Raw genomic sequence first — 12,280 nt, 5'->3', positions numbered from 1 at the left:
TTAGAATATACCGGAACTCGAAGAAATAGAGGAATTGAAAGAGATTCTTGGAACCCATCAAATAGCACTTATATTTAATTCTCCTTAAACACACCACTACTTCAGCATCTCTGATGTCAGGATATCTGTAAAGGATTCCTCTTACCCTGCCTCTGTAATTCCATGACATAAGGAGAGTTAGTGTGCAATAGGCATGTATTTTATAGAGTATCCCATGACGTGGGGAGTTGCCATGTAGCACCAAAGTATACCTTCAATATTTAGTCAATAATATGCAGTACAGCCCTTTTTACATATTCTACATACTGACGAACCACCAGCACTGGTTAATAAGATTAACAGGAAACACAAAAAAATCAGTGTTTTAATCTCCTCTCAGTGGCCCCAATCTGATCCCTATTTTGTAGCCCAGCATGGCTAGGAATATAATAATGATCTCACCACTGTTCCCAGTACAACACTTCATGTGTTCCTAGCGCTGAGAAGGTCTTACAGATACAGGACCATTAAAACTCACTCCCGGCCAGATGATCCTGATGCTGCTTTTCCATTAAAATTCTGATGCAATGTTCAGTGTTAGCTTGTCTGCTTAGTCTCCTTCTGTCCATTTCTTCTCTGCAGTTTGCCACCAATATGGTTTCCTCTTGGTCCAGTAGCACTGGTGCTCTTTGTTACCCTTCCAGTGTTTCCTCTGTGGAACACACTGCCCGCAGGATTTCAGATTCACAACGTGGATTGGGACTCTTGCACTGGTTTATTTTCCCAAGCTCCAGGTTTTGTTTCCTTTTTTATTTCTCTTCCAAGCAGATTTTTTCCATCAAACGCTGCAGGGAGATGGAGATAATTTACCTAGAGGGGAAAAAAATAAGCTTTGTTTTCTTCATCGGGTTCAGTACTTGATTCCGTTCCCTTTTACTGTAGTTTGGATTATAGGATTATGTGAGCTCTGCAGCCTCTGTCCACCTGGTTCTAGGTTTCTCTGACAGCAGCCTAAAATATTCTGAGTGTGGTACTTCTTAAGAGTTAGTAATTTGCATTTTCTCCACCCAAACGGCATATGCATGATTGACTCAAAGCTCTAGGCACCAACTCCCCCTGCTGGTCAATTGGCAGATTGCAAATGTATTTTCCCATTTAAAGAGGATTGATTAGGGTCCCTCACAGAGAAACCCAGGTTGTTTACATCTGACTAAGTTTTGTTCTTACGGCCCTAGTCTAGCTCTAGTTAGTGGTTGTGATTAGGCTGACTCACAGACCTCAACTATCCGCATAGAGTACAAATGCAAATGGCGCACAACCCAATTGTGCCACCACTTTTTAAAATTTCACTGACTAACTATTGCCCTGGCTTAACTGGATCAGAAACTGGGTTCTCTCTCTGCCTTGCAAACCTTCTGTCTGTAGGGCAGGGTGATTATCCAGCCCTTCTTAACCATGTAAATCAGTAGGCTCTTGCCCTGACTTTTGCTCCTGTTGGCCTCCTTTAAATAAATTATAATTGAGTTCCACTAATGTCCTGTGCATAGTAATTGAGAATTTCACTGTTACCTTTTTCTGTCAAATTAGACAACCTTGCAAAGGGCCTCATGGCTTATGCTTACTATGCAGGTGCAGAGCCATTTACTGAGACATAAAATCATAACTCAGAAAGTTTGCAGATGACACACAGATTGGGAGAGTAGTAAATAATGAAGGGGACCGGAAACTGATACAGAATGATCAGGATCACTTGGTATGCTGGGCTCAAGCAAACAATATGCATTTTAATATGGCCAAATACAAAGTTATATGTCTAGGAACAAAGAATATATGTCATACTTACAGTATAGGGAACTCTATCCTGGAAAGCAGTGTCTCTGGAAAAAAATGTTGGAGTCATGGTGGATAATCAACTGAATATGAGCTCCTAGAGCAAAGTTGTGGTCAAAAGGACTAATACAATCCTTGGATGTATAAACGGGAATCTCATGTAGGAATGTGGAAGTTACATTACCTTTGTATTTGGCACTGGGCCAACCACTGTTGGCATGCAGTATCAAGTTCTATGTCCACAATTCAAGAAGGATTAGACTAGGTGTGACCATTGGTGCCTGGAGGGGCCACACTGAGATCGCTCAGTCAAGGCAAACTGCAAAGAATGGGGCAGACGATCTCCCAAACTAGTGGTTAGTCTAATAATTAGATTCACCAAGACAGCAACAAAACAGCTTCTGCATTACCTTACCGTTACCCAGAAGCCAAAACCAAAGGTCCCTGAAAGCAATCCACTCCTGGGGTCCCACCCAGACAGACAATCAAATATGATGAGGATTACTGAAAATTTTGTTAATCATATATAAAGTTCTACCAATCCCAAGAGATCGGACACATTGTCTGCCAGGTCAATGAATATTTCAGATCTTACCCAAATACATGCTTACAGCTGATTCTTATTAACTAAACTAGTATTTATTTAAAAAGAAAAGAGAGAGTACTGGTTAAAAGAGCATTATACATACAGATTTGAGTAAAGTTCTTAGGTCAGTTTCGTAGTAGAGATGGTGAGCTGCTGAGTTTAAAAAAAGTGATTCTGAGGAAAGTTTCATAGGTTGTAGTCCAAATATGCCGTCCGTATATAGAGTTTGTTCAAATTCTTGCACGAGAATTAGCAGGGTCATCCAGACTGGAGCAAGAGACCTTAGTCTTCTGACTGTAGCTTCCCCTAATCAAGCTTAAGCAGACCTGAGATGACAGGATCAGGTCTTAGAGTTCTTTTATAGATCTCTGACAGGCTACTATACCCTCTTGACAGCATGGTAACACAACAGACTTTCTTTGAATGCAGAGTAAGTAATGCACATTGTTGCTTTGAAGTAAAAATCCCTATTTCCTATGTATGCACAGGAAAACTAGTAGTATTAATTAACATATGGCAATTATCCATTCTGACAATCAAGGGATTTAATTATGGCACAGACAATTTAAGATCAAGACCACGTAATTAATATTATTTCCTGCAATATCTTAAATCTTTGATCTTAAGGTTAACTGAACCATCCGTAAGCATAATATAATGTAATTAAGACATGAAAGGGAATTAGCATCCACAAGCTAATCTGGTTACATGGTTAACATCTAACAAGATATAGGTAAATATATACAATTAGTATTTACCTCTAATTCTCTAACAATGCAGGTTTGCATTTCAAAGCTCTAGCCTATTTAATATGGCTTTGTTAGCTTTTTATAAGGAATGGCCCTAATTACTATTTATTCTACGTTTCTAATATGTCTTTAAAGGTTGAATTTGAGTCACTTAACCTGCTAGTTGCTTTAACCCTTTGTGGCTCAGTGTCACTCTGAGTTTAGAGAGTTGCATCGGTCTTCATAGCTAAGGATGTGAGGGAGATTCCCAAACCTGAGCCATTCTTTTTAGGTGACAAATCTGAGGAACTGTCCCACATTGAGGTGGTGTTAGAGAAGGTTTTGGAACAAACTGATAAACTAAACAGTAATAAGTCACCAGGACCAGATGGTATTCACTCAAGAGTTCTCAAATATGAAATTGCAGAACTACTAATTGTGGTATGCAACCTATCATTTAAATCAGCTTCTGTACCAGATGACTGAAGGATAGCTAATGTGACACCAATTTTTAAAAAAGGCTCCAGAGGTTATCCTGGCAGTTACAGTCCAGTAAGCCTAACTTCAGTACCAGGCAAACTGGTTGAAACTATAGTAAAAAAATAGAATTATCACTAGATGAAAATGATTTGTTGTGGAAGAGTGAACATGGTTTTTGTAAAGGGAAATCATGCTTCACCAATCTAGTAGAATTCTTTGAGAGAGTCAGCAAGCATGGTGGATCCAGTCAATATAGTGTACTTAGATTTTCAGAAAGCGCTCACCAAAGGCACTTAAGCAAAATAAGCTGTCATGGGGTAAGAGGGAAGGTCTTCTCATGAATCGGTAATTGGTTAAAATAGAAGGAAACAAAGGGTAGGAATAAGTGGTCAGTTTTCAGAATGGAGAAAGGTAAGTAGTGCTGTGTCCCAGGTGTCTGTACTGGAATCAGTGCTGTTCAAAAAGGGGTAAACAGTGAGATCGCAAAATTTGCAGATGATACAAAACTACTCAAGATAATTAAGTCCCAAGCAGACTGTGAAGAGTTACAAAGAGATCTCACAAAACTGGTTGACTGGGCAACAAAATGACAGATGAATTCAACGTTGATATATGCAAGTAATGCACATGGAAAAAACATAATCCAACTTATACATATGCAAATGATTGGGACTAATTTGGCTACTTCCACTCAAAGAGATCTGTGGAGTCACTGAGGATGGGTCTTGAAAACAATTCCACTCAATGTTGCAGCGTCATGTGATCAAAAGGTGAACGAAGTGTTAGGGAACCACTAAGAAAGGGATAGATAATATGGCAGAAAATATCATGTTGCCTCTATATAAATCCATGGTGCGCCCACATCTTGAATACTGTGTGCAGATGTGATCACCCCATCTCAAAAAAGATATATTAGAACTGGAAAAGGTTTAGAAAAGGGCAACAAAAATGGGGTTTGGAACAGCTTCTGTATGATGAGAGATTAATAATATAGGGACTTTTTAGCTTGGAAAATAGATGACTCAGGGGGGATATGGCAGATGTCTATAAAATCATGACTGTTGTGGCAAAAATGAATAAGGAAGTGTTATGTATTCCTTCTGTAACAGAAGAAGTAGGAGTCACCAAATGAAATTAATTGGCAGTAGGTTTAAAACAAACAAAAGGAAGTATTTCTTCACACAACACATAGTTAACCTGTGGAACTGTTTGCCAGAGGATGTTGTGAAGGCCAAGACTACAATGGGGTTCAAAAAAGAACAGATAAATTCATGGTGTATAGGTCCATTGATAGCTGTTAGCCAGGATGGGCATGGATAGTGTCCCTAGCCCCTGATTGCCAGAAGCTGGGAATGAGCAACAGGGGATAGATCACTTGATGATTACTCATATTGTTCATTCCCTCTGAAGCACCTGGCATTGCCCACTCATGGAAGAGAGGATACCGAGCTAGATGGATCTTTGATCTGATCCAGCATGGCCATTCTTATGCTCTTAATAGTCATGAGAATGATGAAAGAATTGGTAAACATGCCCTATAATGAGATGCTCAGGTAGCTCAAGCTATTTAGCGTAACGAAGAGCAGGAGAAGAGATGACTTGATCACAGTCCATAACTACCTATGTGAGAAAGAAATATTTGATATTAAGCTTGCCAGTCTAGCAGACAAAGGTAAAACATGATCCAATGGCTGGCAATTGAAGCTAGACACATTCAAATTGGAAATAAGGGTGTACATTTTTAGCAGTGAGGGTAATGAACCATTGTAACAACTTACCAAGGGTGGTGGTGGATTGTCTATCATGGGCAATTTTTAAATTAAGATTGGCTGTTTTTCTAAAAGATGTGCCCTAGTTCAAACAGGAGGACAGTTTAGATCAGTCGTTCCCTTCTGGCTTTATAATCTGTGAATTGCTGAGTTTACAAGAGCCATGAAGATGAAGTGTTAATGGGTACAATTCCATTTTTGCCTTATTTCTTGAAATGTTTTCATAGAATCATTAGGGTTGGAAGGGATCTCAAGAGATCATCTAGTCCAACCTGCTGCTCAAAGCAGGACCAATCCCCAAATCGCCCCCTCAAGGATTGAACTCACAACCTTAGGTTTAGCAGGCTAATGCTCAGACCACTGAGCTATCCCTCCCCTGCTGCTACCTGAGAGAGAAGAAAGGAAGCTGAGTAGGGCAGAGCTGGCTGGAAAATTCATCCGACTGGACCATTAGCATGAATATTGACAAGAGGCTAGGCAAGAAAAGTTCCTCCTCTTGGATAGATCGGTCTGAAATGCAGGCACCCCAATTTATAGGCAGCAAAACATCCTCTGTGGTGATCCTGGTGGCTGGGGATTAGGGAGCTGGCAATTGCAACAGTCTAAAGGGCATGAGGTCAGGCAGAACTACTCTTGTTACCAATTGGATGATCATCTAGCTTCAGTATTCATCTGTTCTTACTTTGCCTCTGCAAAGCTTGGTCATGGATGGTGGACTGTGTGGCTTAGGGGATTTGGGAATGAGATATGGAAACTTTGAACCTCTAGTTGATCAGGTTCACGTTTGCCTTGGGTGGATAGTAACCAGATGTTATTGTCATCTGATTTCTCTCTGAAATGAGTTCATAGGTCTCAGTCCTGTTCATAGATGCTCACCTCACAAAATTACCATCACAAATTGATGCCCAGTAGGCCAAAGAGTAAGCTGAACTGACCACATACCTCTGCTGTATCTCTGTCCAGATCAGAGGGAGGCATATGGCTTGAGGGTTGCGATGGAAGCTTGCATTGGGGCTTCCTAGAATGCTGACTAGCTGGATAAAGAGAGAACACAAGAATCCATAGCTGTCACTCTTGTATCTTGCATGAGTGAGCAATATATTAAAACATAGGTGGGACTGCTTGGAAAGTCATCAAAACAATTTATAAGTAGATAAATGATGGAAGCAGCTTGTTGTTTATTGTGTGTATGTATGTGTGTATACTGGGTGAACTTACACTTTTTAATCTGGTATAATGCTGAGAGAATTTTTCCTACTTTCTTTACCACATTAACAAAATTTGTATAACAATGTTTAAAAGTTTGCCAGGATTTAAGACTAAAGAAATCCTTTTGCACCTTCTAAATGGATGATTGACTTTCAGTGGTTACTTTCTCACTATGGAAATCTTTAAACCATTATACTTGTTTTCTTTAGCAAGCATATTAAAAACAAAGTGAGTTGTTTCATCTTTCTGAAAGTGCTTTTTTCTGCCTGCTGTGTGCAAAAGCATTTTAATTGATCTTTCAGACAGTCTAGAAAAGAGGAGGGTGGGAGGAAAAGATACTTCACGCAGCACACAATTTTTGCTGGTTTTGTCTCAAACCACTTCATCACCGTTTATGTATTTAGCCACACAGTTTGTGCATGTAGTGTAATTATATTTTGTCAGCATACAAAAGTATTTGAAAAACACACACCTTGATCAATGTTATCCAGCATATCGCAGGATACTGTCTTATCTGTCACAGTATAAACTAGCTCAGGGTGACTCAAGAGGTGGTTTTGTCATAAACTTAATGTTGGTTATTACAGCCCTGATTGGTGCTATCACCATTATTTTTGTGGTAGTTTTTGGTGTGGTGTAGTTCTTATTTTAACTCAGGGAGAAAAACAGATAATTAAAAATGAGATAAAAAATCCCCTCACTTGCCAGACTTAAGAAGACTAGTACTCCACCTAGACCTTTATTCTTTCTCTTTCATAGTCCAATGCCAGGATTCATCAGAGGTAGATGTAAAACACCTACCACACTCCCAGAAATGTGCAATACTATATTCCATAGTTGAGATTTCTTTAGGAAAGAAGTCTGGGCAAAGCAGGAAATAATCATTGAGGTCTTCCTTGGCTGATGAGTTTGCCACCATGCTTACATGAGACTTTGGCACTTCTTTTTAAGCTAAAATCTTCTGAACCACTGTTTAATGAGGTCAAATAAAAGGCTTGAACCCCTTGAAAGAGTATCCCACTTAGTATTTTGAATGTATTGAACCATATCTGTCTGAAACTTGTCATGCACTGAAAGATTCTTCTTGAGAAGATTTCTGTCCACAAAACCTAAAGGTAACTTTCTTTATATAGAGTTATGTTTGGTAACTGTGTGAGAAATTATCTTGTAGCCTGATCTTTAGATTATGTAATTATTTATATTATTATGTTGATTACTTAAGAATCCCCAGTTATTACTTTACAGGTTCTTGTCCCAAGATCAGGCTCAGTACGTTTGCACATCCATATACACATACCATCCCTTGTAAAGCAATCTGAAATGTTAACCTTCATCTTCCTCATCACCATCACCTTCCCCATCATCACCTATGACCATCGTTCTGGCCCCTCCTAAGGATAACATCGTCTTCTTCCTATCACCCTTAGGCTGGGATGCAGCTTTCGCAATATGATATGCTGACAACACTGTGTTTGATTCATATTCAGTAGGGGTATTTCCCTTTTTCCTTATTTGCATATCCTTACCTTACTAATTTTGGAATGTCTTTTCCCTGTGGGTTAGTATAACAGTGATCTTAATGTATTATCATATATGTCAATTCATTACTATGGCACTCTTGTTGTTAGATATCTGTGGATGTCACTCATGTACCTGTTATGTATGTCAATTCGTTTCCAGGACACTCTTGTGGTTGGACTCATGTTCCTATAGTCAGAAATTCTCCTTAAACACTCTATTTTCAGCTCCCCATTATTTGGGGTTTTCACTGGGCCATGTATTTGTGCAAAGTTTATCTGTTCAGAGTTCATAAGCCTCGAGCCTTATGCTAACTTGCTGAAGTTAATCTCTTACAGGATACAGGCCTATAGGTTTCTTGCATTACTGCTGAATATAATGCAAAGCAGAATATAATAAAGACAAGCTAGCCCATTGGGCTACCATATAAAAGAAACCTTGGATAAGCAACTTCTCAACTGATTACCTGTATCACCCTTTTTAGGGTTCTTTTAATTTTGATTGCCACTCTCTTGTGCTAATTGGTTAGCATCTCTGGTGATGTTAATACAACAGAGGAAGAACAATCCAAAGCTAGATCACAACAGTTTGGTCAGTTATTTATGTATCTGCCAGTTCACCAAAGTCATCTCCTAATGGATTTCTAGCAGTCAACGCTTTCTAATCTACTTTCCCACAAATTATATTAACTGCAGGGTCTGACTAACACTCCTATCTCACATAAACTCCTACATTTATGACAAACTGTATAGAGTGAGTGCAGTGCAAGAAGCATTCACACTTGGTCTCATTTTATGTCTGTTTACACCTGGAACTTGAAAGACTATGAAATCATTACCGACAGTAGACCGTGTTCTACAAACTTAGCTAACAACAGTAATTTGTTTAGTTTTAAAGCCACTTTACTACAATCTCAATTGGAAGCTGTTACAAAACAAGGAAACAGACTTACTCTGTGACAATCTTTAAAGCACATACATAAGCATGCACACTTCCTTACTAATTAGGCACCCATTTTCAGGAAGTGGTCAACTGATTGATTAGGGTTGTCACCCAAGAAAAAGTCGGGGTGTTACTCATCACCAGATCTTTGCTCATCTGTCAGCTTTTCAGCTCAGTTTCTGTTCACAGCAGGAGTTGACACTGCAAACACAGCTGGAGTGAAGTATGGACATAATAGTCTTTTCCTGGTGCACTGTCACAAGGAGGACTCCCAGATGGTCAGCCCAAGACCCCAGTCTTCTCCCAGGTGTCTCCTAGACTCATAGACTTAAAGGTCAGAAAGGACTATCGTGATCATGTAGTCTGACCTCCTGCGCATTGTAGACCACAGAACCTCATCCACCCACTCCAGTAATAGATCCATAACCTCTGGCTGAGTTACTGGCATCCTGAAATCATGGTTTAAGAACTCCCAAGTTACAGAGAATCCACTATTTACACAAGTTTAAAACTGCAGATGACCCATCCCCCACACTGCAGCGGAAGGCAAAATCCTCCTAGAGTCTCTGGCACTCTGACCGGAGGAAAAATTCCTTCCCAACCCCAAATATGGTAATCAGTTGGACTCTGAACATGTGGGCAAGACCCACCAGCTAGACACCTGGGAAAGAATTCTCTATAGAAACTCAGAGCACTCCCCATCTAGTGTCCCATCACCAGCCATTGGAGATATTTGCTGCTAACAATTGCAGATTGACTACATGCCATTGTAGGCAGTCTCATCGTACTATCCCCTCTATAAACTTATCAAGCTCAGTCTTGAAGCCAGTTATGTTTTCCCCCCACCTCTCTCCTTGGAAGTTGAGTTGTCTGCTCTCACCATCCAGTCAGGGAATGAGATGTCACCATTTGAGTTCTTGCAACTGGGGCTGATATTTTCCCATCTTTATGCAATGCATCTTGTCACACCAGCTTGCATGAGACAAATTAGGCCATACCTGTTGGTACAACCATCTTGGGACACAGCAAACCAGCCACTGTGCAAGTTCTGGTCAGCAACTTACCTCTCCAAGTTGCTTTCTGTGGGCTTCCAATGGGGTGCATTCTTGGGCCAAATTTGCAGTTATGCTTGCTCAAGTTGCCGTTTCTCCTTCCAAACTCTGCTAGCTGCTGAAATGTCTAGTTTAAAATTCATATAATTTATACAAAGTCCCTCCCTGTTCTTGATGCTTTTTAAACTCATTTTAACAATCCTTCATACAACGCAAAATCGCTTCAAGAACTGTTGTTCTCCAGCAGGCTGAAACATTCCAAGAATTTTCCATTCCTGGTCTCCTTGTTTTAACAACAATGGTGGGACCTTAGTGTGTAGGCTGAGCTGAATCTGGGTATTATTGATCAAACCATTACATTTCTGATCATTACACTCTGTGATCAGGTGTCCTTGTAAACATTGTATTTGGTTTAAGTTCCTTTTATTTATTGCTTCTTTTGGCATAGGTGTATTTCACTAACTTGATGACATAAGCATACTTGATTGCAAATATTAGCCTTACCCCTTCACTTGACTAAACTAAAGAAATCAATATGAACACAGGTTTCAGAGTAGCAGCCGTGTTAGTCTGTATCTGCAAAAAGAACAGTCCCCTTTTTTCCCCTCAACAGGATTTCCCCATCATTAAAGTTTACAATATTTTGCCCAAAGTTATATCCACTTATAATCAACTTGCCTTTTATACAGATAACTTCATTTAATCATTATATTTCATCAAGTTCCCCATTTCCCTGCTGTGTCTGACACATATGATACCTCAGTGTTTGATAGAATTTACTTTTTCACAGCCAGGGAAAAAAGGGGCTCCTCTTTAGCTGCACAAGCAGTACACTCATTCAGAAGGCTGCAGCAACTCTAAATTTCCTGACTATTGACAAAAATTTAGCTGTTAGACCTTAATTTTTTTTCTCTCAGCCCTATGTGCTGTCTTTTCTAAACAGCCTTGACACCTTGGAAATTCTTAAATAGCAACAATTCATAATTTGGGGGCCTTAATTTCTACATTGGCTCCTCCTCTATTCTAAGGAATAACACAATCATGAAAACTATGGAACTGTCAAGAAGCCAGTTAGACATCGCCGCTTGATTTGCTTATTGATGCATCCCATCCTCATTTCCCGTTCTGTTTAGGTTGGAAACGGGGACCTTGTATTTTACTCAGCCGAAAACCAACGTGGCAAACTTTTGGTTCTATAGACTGAATAAATAATAATTACAGAAATACTTAAATTACTGTTTTTAAAACAACAATACTTGCAAGGGGAAAAAAAGTCCATTGAGATGGAAACATCTAGTTTCTAAGGCTTTGTCTGGGATAGAAAGAGATCTGGCTTATTGCAAGAGAGGGATGGAGTCTTAGAGGACTAGGTAGTAGAAACTCTGATACCCTGAAACTGGTTATGACATAGTGTGTCTTTGTGGTCATAAGTTAAATCACTGAATATTTTCTTGCAGTTAAAATGGAGGTGACAGTAGTCAGTTGCCTCACAGGGATTAAAGAGGATTAATTAAATGTTTGTAAAGTGCTTTGAAGATTGAAAGCATTCTGAGAAAATTACAGCAGAATTATATCCTAATATTAGAAACTGCCTTCCATTCCATGCACAGCAACAACTTCAGACATATGGAACTTTAACACCTTTATCTCTGAATGTATGCGACTCTCCACTTCACCGGATCTAAAAGCTATCATACATTGATTCAGTGAACTGATTGCCAGATGCCATTGCAACTTCTTCTGGTGCACCAGTATATTTTGAATAATGCAATACAACTGTATTTTGCATAGTCCTGTCCACACACACATTAGTTTGATGGAAGAAGAGGCAATGAGAAGGTTCAGGCAGGTAGGGCAGACAACCATCTGATGTGGTAAGAGATGTCTGTTATTTGGTGCCATAATGCCCTGTGCCCAGTCAGGAGTTACTTGGAAGTGTCGTAGCTTCCTACTCAGATTTGAACCTTAGCGTTCATAAAATGAGAAGCTAGCATGAAACCTCCAAGCTTAAGTACCAGCTTGGATCTGATATCGCTGCCACCAGCCAAAAATTACAGTGTTTTGGCTCACTCTGGTCTCCCCAAAACCTTCCCTGGGGGACCCCAAGATTCAGAGGCCCTGAGTCTCACACCAAAGGGAAAACAACCTCCTCCCCTTGTCTCCTCTTTATCTCATCCCCAGCTCCCC

General features: G+C 39.8%; 1 protein-coding gene across 1 annotated transcript in view; it reads left to right on the top strand.

The window, feature by feature from the left end:
* The window catches only part of TSNARE1 (t-SNARE domain containing 1), a 691,098-nt gene that overhangs the window by 32,975 nt on the left and 645,843 nt on the right, over nt 1–12,280 (top strand). The window lies entirely within an intron of this gene.

Source organism: Chelonoidis abingdonii, chromosome 2, assembly GCF_003597395.2.
Source record: "Chelonoidis abingdonii isolate Lonesome George chromosome 2, CheloAbing_2.0, whole genome shotgun sequence".
Taxonomy (NCBI): Eukaryota; Metazoa; Chordata; order Testudines; family Testudinidae; genus Chelonoidis; species Chelonoidis abingdonii.
Note: the sequence above shows the minus strand (reverse complement) of the source record. Positions and strands in the feature narration are given on the sequence as shown.